Genomic DNA, 19,494 nt, shown 5'->3' with positions numbered 1-19,494 from the left:
AAACAAATGGAAGAACATTCCATGCTCATGGATAGGAAGAATCAATATCATTAAAATGGCCATACTGCCCAATGTAATTTATAGATTCAATGCCATCCCCATCAAGCTACCAATGACTTTCTTCACAGAATTGGAAAAAACTACTTTAAAGTTCATATGGAGCCAAAGAAGAGCTGAAATTGCCAAGACAATCCTAAGCCAAAGAACAAAGCTGGAGGCATCATGCTACCTGACTTCAAACTATACTATAAGGCTACAGTAACAAAAACAGCATGGTACTGGTACCAAAACAGATATATAGATCAATGGAACAGAACAGAGGCCTTAGAAATAACACCACACATATACAACCATCTGATCTTTGGCAAACCTGACCAAAACAAGAAATGGGGAAAGGATTCCCTATTTAATAAATGGTGCTGGGAAAACTGGCTAGCCCCATGTAGAAAACTGAACCTGGGTCCCTTCCATTCACCTTGTACAAAAATTAATTCAAGATGGATTAAAGACTTAAATGTTAGATCTAAAACCATAAAAACCCTAGAAGAAAACCTAGGTAATACCATTCAGGACATAGATATGGGCAAGGACTTCATGACTAAAACACCAAAAGCAATGGCAACACAAGCCAAAATAGACAAATGAGATCTAATTAATCTAAAAAGCTTCTTCACAGCAAAAGAAACTACTATCAGAGTGAACAGGCAACCTACAGAATGGAAGAAAATTTTTGCAATCTATCCATCTGACAAAGGGCTAATTTGCAGAATGTAGAAAGAACTTTAACAAATTTACAAGAAAAAAAACAAACAACCCCATCAAATAGTGGGCAAAGGATATGAACAGAGACTTCTCAAAAGAAGACATTTATGCAGCCAATAGACACATGAAAAAATGCTCATCAGAAAAATGGTCATCAGAAAAATGCAAATCAAAACCACAATGAGATACCATCTTACACCAGTTAGAATGGCGATCATTATAAAGTCAGGAAACAACAGATGCTGGAGAGGATGCAGAGAAATAGGAACACTTTTACACTGTTGGTGGGAAAGTAAACTAATTCAATCATTATGGAAGACAGTGTGGCGATTCCTCAAGGATCTAGAACTGGAAATTACCATTTGACCCAGCAATCGCATTACTGGGTATATACCCAAAGGATTATAAGTCATGCAACTATAAAGACACATGCACACATATGTTTATTGCAGAACTATTCACAATAGCAAAGACTTAGAACCAACCCAAATGTCCATCAATGATAGACTGGATTAAGCAAATGTGACACATATACACCATGGAATACTATGCAGCCATAAAAAAGGATGAGTTCATGTTGTTTGCAGGGACATGGATGAACCTGGAAATCATCATTCTTAGCAAACTACCTCAAGGACAGAAAAGCAAACACTGCATGTTCTCACTCATAGGTGGGAACTGAACAATGAGAACACATGGACACAGAGCAGGGAACATCACACACTGGGGCCTGTCATGGGGTGGGAGGCAGTGGGAGGGATAGCATTAGGAGAAAGACCTAATGTAAATGATGAGTTAATGGGGGCAGCAAACCAACGCGGCATGTGCATACTTATGTAACAAACATGCACATTGTGCACATGTACCCTAGAACCTGAAGTAAAATAAATTAAAAAATAAGTGTTTTGAAATATAATTTTTATAGAAAGTATAGAAAATAATGTAGACCTTTACCTTTCTCTAACACAATTGACTGTACTTTTTAAGTTTCTTTCAGCTTCACAATTTGTTTTTGGCAATGCCCTATACATTTTTTGAATTGTTGTCATGTTTGGGATAAATCTCAATCTAGTGTCTTTCCTATATGCATGCTATAATTTCAGAGCATTTCACATTTTTTCATCTAGACACTAACCTAAAATATTATTTAACTTAATGACACCAATTGATAAGTTTGTCTTAGAATTATTTTATCCTCAACAATTTTGGTGGTACTCATATCAAATCATCAAAAAATTAAAAATCTTTTCTGAATGTGTTTATATAATGAATTCTTTTTTATTGTGTTATTTTATCCAAAACTCCAATTCATTGCTTCTACTAAAAATTTATCCTGGAAATTATTCATACAATGGGACTGCAAACCATAACTTAATTGTGTAAGAATGTGATTGCAAGTCACATAAATATATTATACAAAAGTCAAACTAAATTTATTCCCAAATCAAATTCTCTTTAGTTGGATTTCAGAAATAGCCCTGGCCAACTCCAATGCTACTAATATGAGAAGTGTGACAGAGAAAACGTTGAAATAGAAGGAGACAGCAGTCTTAACCAATTACTGTTAAATTCTTTGTTTTTCAAAAATTACCAAAATTTTGACCACGTGAACATATGCTTGGCCTCCTCCCAAGATCTTAGAAGGCTCCCCACAGATAAAGTTTAAGCTTCATTAGCTTCATAGCAAATTTAACTCTGCAAATTTAACTTATCTACTGATATGGTTAGGCTTTGTGTCCTCACCCAAATCTCTTCTTGAATTGTAATCCCCAGGAATCGTAATCTAGGAAGAGGCCTGGCGGGAGGTGACTGGATCATTGGGGCATTTCTCCCTTGCTGTTCTCATAATAATGAGTGAGTCCTGATGGTTTTATAAGCCTCTGGTATTTCCCCTGCTTGCATTTCACTCTCTTGTCGCCCTGTGGAAAAGGACATATTTGTGTTCTCTTTCCCCAGGACTGCAAGTTTCCTGAGGCCTCCGCAGCCATGTGGAACTGTGAGTCAATTGAACTTCTTTCCTTTATAAATTACCCAGTCTCAGATATGCCTTTATAGCAGCATGAGACTAATATATCTACCCACTAGAAAAATAACTCTCTCACCTTACTACTCCTAGCATCCTTGACAACAACTGATACATAGTAAAGTCTGGACAAATCTTTGAAAATTACATAAAATAAGTTGTACTGTGATTAACAATCAGTAAAATTCAATTAGCCATGTGGTAAAAATTACATAAAAAAAGATTTTGAATGTACTAGACAAAGCAATATGGTATAATGATAGAGCATGAGCTTTGGAGCTAGGATTCTTGACTCCATTATAAACAAGTTAATTGTCTCAGCCTTTTCTATGCCTTAGTTTCCTCTTCTAAAAATGAAGATCATATGCTAGTAACACTAGTAGCCCACCATGTAGGATTGTGATGTAAAATGCTTAAAGAGTTTTTAACACATAATAAACATCAGTTAAATGTAGCTATCTTTTTGTTTAAAATAAAAACTTCCCTTCCCCCTTTCCAAAAATGTTAGTACATTTCCAAAAAGTCAGCAGAAACAAAATAAAATTCCAAAAGTTAAAATACAATTAATACCTGGATAATCCAAATGATCTGTAAACTAAGGATAAGAAAAATAATAAAAGCCAGGGATTAAGTCATTCTGTGAAATGAAAAATATCATGTGAAGAAAGGTTCCTTATTCTAGATAGAAGTAGGAAGCAAATCTGACTCTATGAACCCTGTAAGCAGGACAGTTCAGGTGAAGAACACCTTTGGGATACTTCACTAACAGAATTTCTTTAATCTGTCCTGCTATTTGGCAAAAGTTACTGGAGACATATATTAGTATTTAAGTCTCAAACACCTCTCCATCTGTGGAGACAAAAGTGACTCCATGTTGGACGCTAATCTGCCATGTTAACTTCTGATTAACCTCAGTTCCATAAATGCCTCCTGATTCCTACTTTATTGACTGTCCTTATTGTAAGAACATGCCTTTGGATCAAAGTAACTTTGATGATATCACACAAATTATAGGCTACGGTACATACAACATTCTTGCCTGTTCTGGAGGGTTACCTTTAATTGTCTCTAAAGAGCACATATATCCTTTCTCTATGGTATATAAGTCATGGGTTTGGGGAGTAACAGTGCTGAGATCTACCTCTCTTGCTGCCACCCAAGACCATGCTTCCATTTTTAAGTTCCCCCAATAAACCACCCTTTCCAACAAACTGAATTTGTCTGCCGCATCCTTTGGTTTCTGGGCTCCTTTGGCATTTGGGGGCCACTTTACATACACAGTCCTGCATAGAACATCATCTTTCTCATCACCTTTTTATTTTACATCATAGAAAAGCATTTAAATTTGTCAAGCATTCCTAGGAGTACTCTGCTCCCCAGTCACTGGCTGAGATTTATCAAGCAGGCACTGATAGGGTGACTGGGGAGGGTGGGTAGGAATGAAAGGAATACTTCATTTCTAATGGTGTTTATGATTATCTGGGGCCAACTGAGGGAATGCAGAAAAAATTGGCATCCAAACCTAATGTTTCTTAACATTTCCTTTTGCAAAATAAGTATGTTAAACTTTTAAAGGCATTATGTGTGATCCACTGGTAAGGATAAAGTGTTTTCAAATTTTATGCAACACTGCAGATTTTCATTGCATTAACCCAAGGGATCTTCAAAAGTTATAACACATTTGCTCCCAGAATTGTAATTCTCTGATGCAAAAAAGAAATTAAGGCAATTCCTAAGTTACCTTTTTATTATTATTTTTTCAGTCTCTTTTAAAAACAAACCTTTAATGTGTCTCTAAATGTTAGTGCCTCCTTCAAGATAAAAATCCCTGAGTACCACTTCAAACTTGATGCTTTCCATTAGAGTTCATAAAGAACATCTACCTTCCACTTAAATTACTATTTCAGTTGAACCTGTTAATGTAAATTATGGTACTCTTTGGAGCCATATAGATTTGCCAAGCACTATTTGGCTACAGAAAGAATATGAGCCATGAGTTAAAAGAATTTCATGATATATCGTTTTGAATTATTGATGTTACATGCCTATAATAGAAATCAATGTGCCAACTCTAGAATTTTTTGTTATATTCATGGGAATACTGAGAAAATGACTTTTAAAAAATTCTTGAAGGTGGCTTTTATATGCCAAGACTAAGGAAAATTTGGTATAGGAACAAAACATGTTTCAGGTTTCTTTGGAATAACAGACATAATCACATTGATTTTTACCAGCAGACCAAAAATGAGACACATCCTTAATATAACTGCATTTTTTTGAATTTTTAAATTGTGATAAAATATACATATATAACACAAAGTTTACCATTTTAACTATTTTTAAGTGTACAATTCAGTGGCATTTGTTACAGTCACAGTGTTGTGCAACTGACACGACTATTTCCAAAACGTTTTCATCATTCCAAGCGGAAACTCTATAACCATAAGGCAATAACTTCTCACTGCTTCTGTTCCCCACCAGTTCCAGATGACCTCCTCTACTTTCAGTCTCTGTGAATTTTCCCATTCTAGAAATTCTATATAGATACAATCAGACAATATTTGTCTTTTGCGTCTGGCTTATTTCACTGTAGCATAATGTTTTCAAGGTTCATCCATATCATAGTGGGTAAAGGAACTTCATTTATTTTTATAGTTGAATACTTCTCCATTCTATGTATATACCACATTTCGTTTAATCCACGTATCTGTTGATGGACTTTTGGGGGTGTTTCCACCTTTTAGCTACTCTAAATAAAGCTACAGCGAACAAATATCTGTTTTACTCCCTATTTTCAATTATTTGGCATATATATATGTAAGAATAGTTTTGGGGGGTATATACCTAGGAGCGGAATTCCTGCCAGCATTATACAAGTGTTCTAATTTTTCCACATCCTTGTAACACTTGTTATTTTCTGTATTTAAATCAAGTTATTACAGTCATTCTAGTAGGTGTGAAGTGGTACCTCATAGTTATTTTGATTTGTATTTCCCTAATGACTAGTAATTTCGAGTTTTGTTTCTGTGTACTTATTGGCCACTTGTTTGTCTTCCTTGGAGAAATTTCTATCCATGTCCCTTGCCCATTTTAAAATTGAATTGTCTTTTTGTTAGTGAGTTTTAGGAGTTCTTTGTACATTCTGGCATATCAAACTATTATCATGATCATATACATAATTTGCAGATATTTTCTCCCATTTGTAGGTTGTCTTTTCATTTTCTTGATAGTGAAAACTTACCTTTTTGAGAAGAGCATTTAAATTTTTCTCTTTGGGAGACAAAGGAATGCAAGAGTAATTAAAATACTAATCATGACAGTAATTGAAAATGTTATGATGGAAATTGATTTTCCTCTCAACTGATTCCTTATTCTAATGTGGACTACATTAATTAATTTTATTTCTTGTAGATATAAATGAAAGCTCATTTTAGAGATATCTCCATAATAAATAGTTTTGCAGACTAAAAAGGATGAAATTGAAGAAAAACTGAACATTTGTTTCATTTATAGAACAATTTTCTCACCTACACCTAAGAAATCATTTATATTACTGGATTCAGGTAATGTTGATTAGAACAGAATCTACTTTATTGGAGAAAGAAATTATGAAAGTTTAGTGGAAACAGAACACAATAAGTCTGCAAATTTAAGGGAATATGTATGGGTTTGTAATATATTATGGAAAAAGAGGAAAGATAAAGTAATTGAAGAATATCCTAATTCTTGGGACCACAACACTTAGATAAGCCAAGAAGACAGTTGAAATTTAACTAAATGCACAGAGCATATAACTGAGACCAAACCGTGCAATCTCAACTCCTAGTTTCCTTGCTCTGAAACTTCCTCCTCATATTTATGGTATTATAAGAAAAGCCCCAAGCACATGCCGTACCTGGAACTAGGGATGGAGCTAGCTTGACCTTAGGGGAACTGGGGAGGAGTTCAGGGAGAGGCAAAGGATAGAACCAAAAAACAAGCTCTTGTTGGAAGAAAAAAGGAGCTTATATGGAGGCTGCATGATCAAGAGCTTCATTTTTATTTAGAAAAAAAAACTTCATAAAATCCCTTGGGAAGCATAGAAAAAAGAATCAACTATTAAGTAATGTAAATTACCACTTAAAAACTCATAAAACAGAGAGCTGATGAGTTATGAAAGTCTTCATAACATTATTTGAGAATCAAAGTCTCTTCTCAGTGAAGTTTGGAAAGGTATACGTGCAACTAGACTTGAGGGAATCACTGACACCTAGGGTTTTCAATCATCTCACAATGCAAGTGTACCAGAAGAGTGCACAGAGTGATAGTATCTTAACAGCATTGTCACTTGAAAAAAGAATGTAGCAGAACCTGACAATTTGCCATGGTATTTAAAGTTGGAGAAGTAGTTTTTTTAAATTCAATTTTCTATATCAAATAAAGGAGTGCTCTTTCTTAAGTAATTCTTGTGCGTGAGTGTGTGTGTGTATATATTATCTGTCAAATAATGTTCCAGCTAAAGGTTGGATAAAAAATCCTAACTATCTAACATCTTATTCTTCAGGGGACCCAAGGGTAAAAGTGCAAGAAAACTCAAGAAATCAAGGTGAATATACTTAGGGTAAAAATGCTTTGCATAGTTAAGATATATACCTAATCCAAACAGGTGGGAAAAGGATCTTATCCTTACCATCAAGGTCTGAGCCCAGCTAAGCCAGTCAAAATGTCTTGTTACAAAGTATGCATGTATATAGCAAGTGTGCATGTTATTTTTCATAAGAAATCCTAATACATTCCAGAGCACATGAATTTTTAAGCCTTGTTATCTGAGAGAAACAAGAGTATTTTCACACAGTTGTGTGGTCACCAATAAAACTTAGGATAATCCGAGCAACTAAATTAAAATGCTGTTCCTGTATGTGTATGTGTGTGCATATGTGTATGTGATTTAATATCCCCCATTCTCCTTCACCTCCATGATGCTGCAGTATGTATGTAGCCCCACTGCTTATTTTGTGCTTCCTGGATTGTGTTCCAATAATGTTTTTGTCCTGAGATAATAGGAAAAGACCACATCCCTATGAGCAGGCAGTGAGTCCCTCCCTAACCCAGCTTCTTATTTTGTGAAAGGAAGAGAGGATAGTCCTGAGGCAAGAAGTTGATGTTGGGAAGACATATCTCTGGGTCTCACACTCTACTTGTCTGGACTTGAAGGAATCAATTCAAGATTAAGAACACTCCTAGATGTTGGAAAATAGTATCTCATGACACTTTGAGACAAGACTAGGTGGGAACACTCTGGTGTAGGCCAAAGGCTGAAGAGAAATCAGAAGACAGATTCATGAGTCAGGTTATCAAATTACACATTGCCAGCTTTGTTTCTTTCCTTTGTGTTTTCCCACAGTGTTTGGTAAACCTGTTTTTAAATTGTCTTGGTGTAGGGAATAATGCAAACTCCATGTGAGAAGGAGTGTTTGTCTGTTTTATTAAGTGCTGTATCCCTTGCATCTAGAACAGGACTAGGTGGTAAACAAATATCTGATGAAGAATGAATGGGTTTCTATGTCACTGGAAAATAAGGGAAAGTTCCTATAGTCATAGTTAAGCATGTAATACTTGATCCATATTTTAGGGAAACAATGTTCCTGAGACCAGAGGGTGGGGACAGCACTACTGGTGAAAAATCTCAAGGAGAAATTCAATGTGGGAGGAAGGAATTGTGGCTGTTACATAGAGCTATTCCCGTCCTGTGGGGATTCTTCTTCCATTGTCAGTCTAGGGGATTCTGCCTTTGATTCGTCAAGGCAGCTTTGTGTTGGGAAGCAAGGCAAGGGCAGTAATGGCCAGGTACTTAGAGCTGCATTATATAAGCATTTTCCATGGAACAAGTTAGAAAAGTTAGAAAAGTTCAAGTCAAGAGAGCAGGGAAGCAGTTTAATTTTAGTCCCTGGGAGACTCAGGAGGCTTTAGATCTGTTTCCAGTCCTAATCTAGATTCTAGGGGGAAGAAAAGAGGCACTGCATTAGCCCCTTCTCATGTGCCTTCTCACTGAACCTCATAGCAACACTTCACTTTATTGAAGACAATTCTCATGCTGAAAGAGATCAAACAGCTGGTTTCAGGTGGTAGAGGTAGAGAAAGATTGAGCCTGGATTCAAACTTGGGTCTGTTGAATTTCAGGGTCCACTTTGCTACTCCAGACTCAATTATCTTTAGTCTGCCTAACTCCCAAATTCTACACTCAACATTTTGACCTTTTACTGTACTGATAATAGCAAAATAATTGTTTCAGCACATAAATGTGCTCTTTCTGAATTATTATTTTGTGCTTGTATGAGGGATACGGGTGTGAACCTCTACACTGAGAAAAATGCCTACTCATGATGAAAGATTAGGAAACAAAACCAAAAATAGATTGTTCAGAGAAGTGAATAGGTTGCTTTCAGTGTCAAGTTTAATTAGGAGTGACACCTTCATTAACAAACTGCTTCTAAAAGGTTTTTCCGTAAGTTTACTCTTGGAAAAAAATCCAGAGAGGTTTTCCATGTGTCTATAAATGCCTTTGCTAGCTTGTGGCAATATTTTCTGTGTTTATCAAAGAATAATTCTAGGTAGTGCGTATATGTCCTAGGGTTATGTGCTTTTTTATACGACTTTGTTTCCGGGATGCTGCTGATTATACAAGAAAAGTCTACCACATGACTCATTAAACAGGAAGGACTTTTTATAATCTTCCTGTGGGTCTCTTTTTCACAGTTCATTTGTTTTCATTCAATCTGTTTTTTCCCCTATACATGTCTCTTATCCTGTATTTCACTTGCTTTAAACAGAGAAAGTATTTGGGAGACTGGATTTTAAGGATATTGAAGGATAAGGCAATAGAGTATGTAATAACGATGCTGTGTAATGAGTAATTGCTGGCTCTAGAATAAAAATTAAGTTCCAAGCAAGCTGAGTTGAAAAAGTATATTATAATTGATACAAAGAATTAATTTGACTATGGATTTCACTCTGTCTCTAATCATCAAATACCCACAGGAATAAATTTGGAGTCAGGGTTGGTGGACTATTCATTGGTGGTATTCTAGGAAGTACTTTACCTATGCTAACTCATTATCCCTTACAACAGCTCTGTGAAGTAGTTACTTTTATTCCCATTTTATAGCTGAGGAAACTGAGGATTTCTAAACTGAGAGATTAAAAATAATCTTCACAATATCACACTACTAGAATTTGGCAGAGGTAGAGTATGAAACCTGGTGAGTCAGGCTCTAAACTTATGCTTTTTATTTTCATATGGAAGGACATTTTTTAAATACATTGCATCTTAGAATTAATCACCAACAACTATGTGTTGAACAAGGTACCTTCTAAAATTACCACATTATTTTTTCTATGTACAGCAGAAATATTTAACTAGAACTTACTTGCTAATATCTTACTCTCTCTTCCTTTTGTTCTTTTATGTAGTTGTAGTAAGTTATCTTCCTATTATGAAATGTATTATACAGACAGAAGTGCATATAAAATGAACATGTAAAATTAAAGAATCATAACACAATGAATAACCCCATACCCAGATTAAGAAAAAGAACATTACCAGCACCTTAGGTGTAATTTGTAAGCACCTTTGTGATCACAATCTTCTCTTTTCTCTAAAGAGGCCACACTTTCTTTGATATTACTCATTCCTTTGTGAATATTTATAGTTCTGCACCCATGTATGTATCCCTAAACAAATTGTATTGCACTTTGAGCAGACTAATCACAAAAATAAATCTGGTATTGTAGGAAAAGTCAACAGGGTCACAATTAGAGCAAGGCTCCCAAGAGAAGATAAACTGAACAGAGTTTCTGGGGCATATCCTGAATTAATCTCCCCTCCAATTTTGCAGGGACTTCTGGGAAAATTAATAGGAAAGGTGGTATATTAAAGTGGAACAAATAGAGCTTCTTACAGTTGGACATCTGGAAGAGCTGGAGAAAAACAAGAGACAGGACAAATGGAAAAAATGAGTTTTGTATTTTCTACTTCAAGCCCACCATTGCATACCATCAGTTCTCAGGAACATGCCTAAGAAAAACACTTCAGTTGAGCAACTCAGGTGATCAAACTTGACCCAGGTAGTAGCTTAGAAGGAAAGTAAAAATTTCATGGGCACGTCGTCTGGACAAGACAAGTACAGAATGCTCATGTAGACATTTTGTCCGTGGTTTAAAAGTAGGTATAGTGGTATCAGACCACATACTTCAGTTTCTCCTCACCACGATGGAGAGAGTTTGGAGTTTGAGTTTTGCCAGCTTAGGAAGGTTTGGTAAGCATCTTAAAATTTCCATGGATACCCCAGAATCTTAGGGATATAAATTAATATCCAGAATGAAAAGATTTGCACTAAGGGGAAAACCTAAATAGATCCTCCTGAATAAAGCATAAAGCCAAATCATACATATTCAGTTAATCATTATAAGAACAAAATCCAACAACTTTCAGAGGAAGATATCAAAATTCAGTGTCTTATAACATATCATCCACAATGTATAGTATACAATAAAAACATCTAGACATGGCTGGGCGCAGTGGCTCATGCCTGTAATCCCAGCACTTTGGGAGGCCAAGGTGGGCGGATCACGAGGTCAGGAGATGGAGACCATCCTGGCTAACATGATGAAACCTCGTCTCTACTAAAAAAAAAAAAACAAAAAATTAGCCTGGCGTGGTGGCGCACCTGTAATCCCAGCTACTTGGGAGGCTGAGGCAGGACAATGGCGTGAACCCGGGAGGCGGAGCTTGAAGTGAGCCGAGATTGCACCACTGCACTCCAGCCTGGGCGAGAGTGAGACTCTACCTCAAAAAAAAGAAAAAGAAGTAGCTAGACATGTGATGAAATAGAAATATGTGACACATAGACCAAAGTCAATCAGTAAAAAGAGAACTGCATAATTCATGAAGAGATTTAGAAATTGCTTAATGAAATAAAATAAAAATCCTAGAACTGAAAAATACAATATATTAAGTAAAAATGTATTGCATCAGTGAACTTGAACATTGGCCAATAGAAATTATGCAAACTGAAGTGCAAAAAGAACTAAAAGAGACTCAGTGGCACATGAGATGTTCTCAAGCCATTCAAAAATATATGAAATTAGAGTCCCAGTAAATAAAAGGAGAGTGAGAATGGGGCAGAAAAATATTTGGGAAAGTATTATTGACTAAAAATACTCCAATATTTAACCAAAAACAGTAAACCACCAATCCAATAAGTTTAACAAATCTCAAGCAAGATACTTATTCATTTAAAGAAAACTTCTATATCTTTTGCAAAATATTTTGTAAAAGATGTGGACTATTTTAATATCCAATATCTTTATAATACGGGGGCATGAGAGAAAGAGTTCTAAATATTTATTCTAAATAAAAGATGATTTTATATATTCATTTGTCAGATTAAGAGGATTTCCAAATCAAACAGTTTCATATTTTTAGCTCTGTCAGGAAACTTGGAGCTGGATATAGCAGAGGTACTTGTAGCAATTAAGTTATTGCTATCCTATCCCTCTTCTAAAAGCTTTTCTTCTGTTTTTTTAGTGCTCCCCTCCCATATTTCATGTATGCTTTACGCTAAAGAGAACCTATAGCAGATGGGTTTTGGAGTTAACCAGACCTGAATAGGAATTTGCTCCTTAACCTTCCTCATTGTGTAATTTGACCCTTCTGCATCTAAATTTCTTAATCTGTGAAATGAGGGTAATAAGAATACTCATTATCTGTGTTACAGCATTGTTGGAGAATTTAATTATAAAATGCATGCAGAACCTATACATCCTGTCATGGAATGAGATCTCAGTTAATGTAGACTATTGTTATTTAGTCACCTCAAATAATGCTTGGGACTAGCTGTCATATAAAATGCAAATTAAAAACAGTAAAGTCATCAAGTACAAAGGAAATATTTATCTAAAGATAAAGTAATATGGGAAATTTTGAAACTAATGAGAGATTACCAATCTTTGTCTGTGGAATAAATACTGGACACACTTGTATGATGATTTGGAATTTCTGGGCAATAGGAACAGTGCATTTAGTAAACACAGCATTTGCTCATGGAATAATTAATAGAATGCGAATATAAACAGGTCCTCAGACCTCTTTGGTTAAGTCCATTCATTTTACTGTCTCCAACTCACTTGTTTTGAAAATGGCTAAATCCAAAGGAGGTTGAACATCTGTAAAGTGGGAATAATAGCATCTTCCCTGCTTACCTCACAAATTGTTATGAGGATTAAATTGTGAAATATTTGGTGGAAAATATGTGCAAATAGGAAATTAATTCTCATTATTTGTCTCTGTAGCATTTATTTTCATTAGCAAACAAAATTCTGGTATTTATACTCCTAGCTAATGAGGGAGTTCTTATTTTACAAAATAAAAAAAAAATTTGGTTTTATTTGTAAAGAAAAACACAAGAAAAAGATTATCACGCAGTATTTTTCCCTCTTGCTTTTTAAAAATAATATGACTTCAAAACAACTACTATTTAAAGTTTGAGTGTGAGGAAGAGTACAATGTACACAGCATTTGACCTTTTATTAGAATAGAATTATCTTTTCTGGTGCCCAGAAAAAAATGGTAAATAATAATGGCTCCATTATAATAAAAAGAAACCAAGCAGATAATGATCCCATTGTGCCAAGAGCTTTTGTTCCTCTTTCCACATGTGAATGGATCGCTTCTTGAGCCACACTTTTTTCTTCTACCTTTCCAATATCCTCTTATACCCCCATTGAACAACACTGTGTGACATAAGAGAGATGGATTCACTTACTTTCAGACATAGGCATTATTTGGACAAGTGTTTGCCAACACGAAGATAAATCATCTTTTTCTGAGTTTGAGTTCCTATAATTTATTTGATTTTAGAGGTGTCCTTCATGATTCATATCATTTCAGAGCAAAAAGTGTTTTTCAAAAAAGGAAGAAATTATATTGAGAGCTTCGATGTGCCTATGGACTCCTAGTTTGATATATCTATCTTAGATTACACTTTTGAATGCCAACCCTGTAGTACTATTTCAAATTCAACATATACAATATTAAACTCATCCCTCCCACCCATTCAAATATGCTTTTTTCCCTGTACTTCTTAATTTGGAATATTCTCACTATTATTGTTTTAGTATTTGTCTTTTTTTAAAAAATTGATATTTTTTCTTTAAAAAATTTTTATGGATACATAATTATACATATTTATGAGTACATGTAATATTTTGATACATGGATACAATGTGTAATGATCAAATCCTAAATAACTACTGATGGGTAGATTATCTATTACCAAGAACATTTATCATTTTTAGTGTTGAGAACATTTCAAATCTTTTGTAGCTATTTTGAAATGTGCAACATATTGTTGTTAATAGTATTCTCTTAATGGAACCATCACGATTGCCTCTAATGGATCTTCCTTTCTCCTTATCCCAGTGCATTATTCACACTCTTCCATGGCTGATCTTCCTACAATATGAATCTAAGCATGTATAACTCCCCTGTTTTGAAACCCTCAATGACTCTTTAATGTGCACAACAAGAAATCCAGTCTTCTTAGTGTGATACGCAGGACCCAGCGTCTGGTCTTCTTCCTATCAACTTTCCTAACCTCAAATCCCTGCCCATGCTCTATGCTTCAATTAGTAAATTATTAAAGTTCCCAAACAGTACATTGTTCCATGTTTCTTGCCTTTGCACATGGTTTTCCCATTGCCTAGAATGTCTTTCCCATCTCTTACATCACCCACTTCAACATTCACCTGCCAAACTCTTACTCATCCTTCCAGATCCAACTCAAGTTTTTTTTTTTTTCATTCTAAAGCTGTCTCTAATGTGCCAGAAAAGAAAACTCCCTCCTCTGAGCCACCTTAATAGTCAAACATCCTTGTATTATTGCTCTTAATACATTGAATTGTAACACGTTTTCACATGATTGTTTCCTCCCTTTAGACTCAGGGAAAGAAATGTATTATTTGTACCACTTTCTCAGTATGTAGCCAGTGCACTGAATAGAGGAAGTCTACAAGTCAGCAAGTATTTGTTGAATAAGTGAGCAAATGGAAATTTTAAAAACTGTCTTGCAATTAGTAGGCCGGCCTGGTGACTCAGGCCTGTAATCCCAGCACTTTGGGAGGCTGAGACAGGCAGATCACAAGGTCAGGAGTTCAAGACCAGCCTGACCAACATGGTGAAACCCCGTCTCTACTAAAAATATAAAAAATTAGCCAGGCATAGTGGCGCGCGCCTGTAATCCCAGCTACCCGGGAGCCTGAGGCAGGAGAATCGCTTGAACCTGGCAGGCGGAGGTTGCAGTGAGCTGAGATCGCGCCATTGCACTCCAGCCTGGGTGACAGAGCAAGACACTGTCTCAAAAAAAACAAAAGTCTTACATTAGTTTAACATTTTTATATACATGTTTCCTATAATTCTCACCAGAACCCTGGCATGTCAGTAGCCATGATCATTGTTATGGAACAATTGAAGGAAAGACTGACACTACTAATACATCCATGTAAAAGGAGTTATCTTAAAACCAAAGATCTAAAGGTCCAGTGAATGGGTACCCAAATTGTGGCTGACATGGCTCAACGAGTAATTTACTATGCTAAAGTAGCTGTTGTTTACCTCAGGTTTGACTTTACAGGGAAATCTGTGTATGTGCTGCAGAAAGATGCATATTTTTTCTCAATTATTGAGAGATTACTAGCAGCCTGAGGTAAGGTTTCCTCCAATTCCCAGAATTTAGATCCTGCTTTATTGACATTGCTTATTCACTATTCAGTTTCCCCAACTGTCTGTGGCCGTTTGAGGATAAGTATTAATATTATACCATTTTCATGTTTGTTTCCCCAACACTAAGTGCCTCGTATTTAGTAAGCTCTAACAAAATGTTTCTAGAAAAAAAGAAAAGAGGAGAAGGAGGAAGGCGGGAAGGTAAAAAAGAAAAAGGAAGAGAAGGAAAAGAAGAGAAAGAAAGCAGTCACATCTGCTTGCAAAAGTAAGCAATATAAAAATTATTCCCATTTTTTCAGACAAGGAAACAAAAGAAGAAAAGAAGCACCCAAGACCACCCATGAACTGGTTCACTGGTAAAACTGAGACCAGCACTTGGTTACCCAGTCTCGGAGTCTGCGGAGCACAGATTCCAGCATCTGGGAAAGAGCAGACACTCACACGCTGATATTTCCCTTCTTTTGTCCCAGTGAGCCTCTCTGCCCTCTCATAAGGAATTGTGTAGAGCGGTATTTTTCTAATTATTCACTTAGTAAAATGGAACTTCTTAAGTATACTGAGAGAAACTAACAAAAGAAATGCCTTAATCACAGTATCCTTTAACAAATTCTTTCTGGTTTTCTTGTTCTTCCTCCATTACAAAATTCCATCCTTGACTGATAATACAGAGGACAGAAAAGTCCTAAAATTAATAAGCTGAAAATTGTGGGAAGTCTGTGGAATATATTTCAACGAAAGCAATTTGTAGGAAATGAAAGCTAAGTTACCTCTTTCTCTGGCTGTTAATCTTTTGAACAATTAAGAACTTTCATATTTAAATTATGGAGAATATCAAAATTATGTTTCAACTATACTTAGAGACCACATCTTTTCTCAGACACATTTGCCCACAAGTTTCACATCCCATTTTACACCCTAGAAACATGTCCCTTCTCTGGGTTCCCATAGAACCCTCTAACAACACATTTACTACATTGTAATAATCTTTTAAACTATTGATTTCTTCCGCTCGTTTTTTAGTCCCTTGAGAGCAGGAACATATAGAGCACTATAAAATATTTGTTTGCATCAGTGTGTGTTATATGTGAATATTAAACTATTTAATTTTTGTGATAAAATTACTTTCTTACTATATAATATCTTCTTTAAGATCCTAATTTCCTTCTGGACTGTAGCTCTCTTATATCATAGTTCCAACAGACTATATGAACGCATGAGGAACACAAATTCAAGACTGAGTTGGATGATTCCAACCATATCATTCCACTTTGGAACCTACAACACCTGGTGTCTAAGGTTTGGCCAAATAAGAATTCTGTACTTTAAAAGGCTTCGTAGAACTAAGTGATCAGAAATCAACTACCAGCCACAGTGATTAGTTAAGGGAAGAGCCTAAGGCCTAAGGCCTCAGTTAGTGCAAACAGAGAAAATCATGGGAGTTTTATTGGAACAACTGCTGAAAGAGAAGCTCTCTTCCTGCAGATGTTGCTGAGGTTGGCACATATGTCTGAAACTTCCAGCCATTACTGAAGCAGGGAGGGATCTGCCTAACAATAGAGCCAACAGTGAGTAAGAGAGAGAGTAGTAATGAAATTGCCTGAACCTTGCATACAGCCAAACATGATTTCTCAGTTACAGAAGCCAACACATTCTCCTTGTTGCTTAAGCTGTTTAAGTTTTTGTACCTGTCATCTGAAGAGAAATGACTAACAAAGGTATGGCTTTGTCAAGATCTATGAAATGAATTGAATAGTATTAAATTCCCTCAGCCAAAATCTCTTGTCAGTTACTAAATATTGTTTTACCCTGTTTTTCTTGACTATATTCCATTTATTTTAAGTCTGCAAACCCATTATTGCACATCTACCATTCATGACCTCAACTCTAAAATAATCATCCTGACCAACTAGGAATAACCTTTCCTTTCCCTAAACTCTTAAAAAACTTTATTTGTAAGAAAACATTAAGATACCTTCAACTTTCTAAGTAATTACATAGTTGTCTTATGTGGACGAACTTACTATAACTCAGCCAACCTTTTTAAAAACTGCTTTAAACCCTAAGATTTGTTTTGTTTTATTAATTAATGAATTAACTTCTAGAGAGGATCTTGATGTTTCGCCCAAGCTGAATTTGAACTCCTGGGCTCGAGCAAGTCTCTTGCCTCAGCCTTCTGAGAATCTGAGACTGTAAGTGCAGACCACCATATCCACTTACATTTTCCCCTGAATGACGAATAGATGAAACATTAGACTGTTTATTTATTTCAATTATTTTGTACTGAAATTACCATATCAAAATTTTAAAATCAGTATTTCAATGTCATCATTGTATTAGTATTGTAATTATTCATTCTCCTATTTAACAATTTTAGTTTTACTTGTGACTTAAATGTAATTTCATTGTCTATATATGAGTTTCTTTGACTTTATGTGCTTATGAATAGTTTGTGATTTCCCAAAACACCCCTGGGAAATAAGTAACAAACAATTGCATAGTTTCATCTAGCGTTTGTGCAGTTCCTATTTTGAAGAACTTAGGTGGATTATTTTACTCTTTTGGTTGTAACTATGTTAGAGCTAGATTATCTGAAAAGTAAATCTTACAGTGAAAATCCCTTAATGCCTATATTATTTATATAATTTGCTTCATTATATCAATCCAGACTCATTTCCAGCAACTCCCTGCCTCAAACCTTACACTCAAAAAATGCTGAACCACTTGCATTTCCTAGAACATAATGTTGTTATGCTTTTTTTGCCTTTGGACATATTCTCCCTTCTATTTGAAATGATTTTCTATTTTTTGTCAACCAGGGAAATTCTTATCTATCTTTCAAGCCTAAATTGAGCTATTATTCTCTCAATGAAACCTCCCAGGCACCCCCTTACTTTCCAAAACAAAAATGATCATTCCTTCCTCTCTGATAGCACTGAACCTATGTCTCATTATTAAACTTGTCCCTGCTGAATTATTTATTTGACTCTCTCTTCAACTAAAACATAAGCTCTTTTAAAGTAAGGGGACTAGATCCCATGGATTATTGCATATCCAGAGGCTAGAATGTACTTGGTAATATAGTAAATAATTTATATTTGATGAATGAATACATGAATGCATGTAGATAGCAAAAGTGATTTATGCATTTTTGATTAATTTGACAATCATTTCATTTTAATAAAATGTCTTTTATATTAATCAATGTCCTAATTATATTTTTATAGAAAATTTTTAAACACAAAAATGAGATCTCTGCACAAACTTTAAGTAAATTTGGGGTTTCTATGGCAGAATTTGAACTAAAATTCATTAGCTAAGTTTCTAATTGAGCATGATGTTCTTCTTGTTGAAAAATTTAAATGATATGTTAGTAGGTACTATCAGTGGTATAGCAGTATAAAAAGGTCAAGTATTATTTCCAAAAACAACTAACATATAAGACACATTGGCCAGACGTAGTGGCTCACGTCTGTAATCCCAGCACTTTGGAAGGCTGAGATGGGTAGATTACCCGAGGTCAGGAGTTCGAGACCAGCCTGTCCAACATGACGAAACTGTGTCTCTACTAAAAATACAATAATTAGCTGGGCATGGTGGCACACACCTGTAATCCCAGCTAGTTGGGAGGCTGAGGCAGGAGAATCACTTGAACCTGGGAGGTGGAGGCTGCAGTGAGCTGAGATTGCGCCACTGCACTCCAGCCTGGACAACAGAGTGAGACTCCATCTCAAAGAAAACAAAAACAAAACAAACAAACAAAAAACAACCATCCATAGCCAACAATTACCCTCTATGCCAGGCTAATTTTTAGGAGAGACGTGGTTTCACCATGTTGGCCAGGATGGTCTGAAACTCCTGACCTCAGATGATCCACCCACCTCGGCCTCCCAAAGTGCTGGGATTGCAGGGGTGAGCCACCGCGCCTGGCCCAGAAACATTCAGATCACCCTTA

The sequence above is a fragment of the Colobus angolensis genome, unplaced genomic scaffold (genome assembly GCF_000951035.1).
Source record: "Colobus angolensis palliatus isolate OR3802 unplaced genomic scaffold, Cang.pa_1.0 Scaffold422, whole genome shotgun sequence".
Taxonomy (NCBI): Eukaryota; Metazoa; Chordata; class Mammalia; order Primates; family Cercopithecidae; genus Colobus; species Colobus angolensis.
This window is presented reverse-complemented; position numbering follows the sequence as displayed.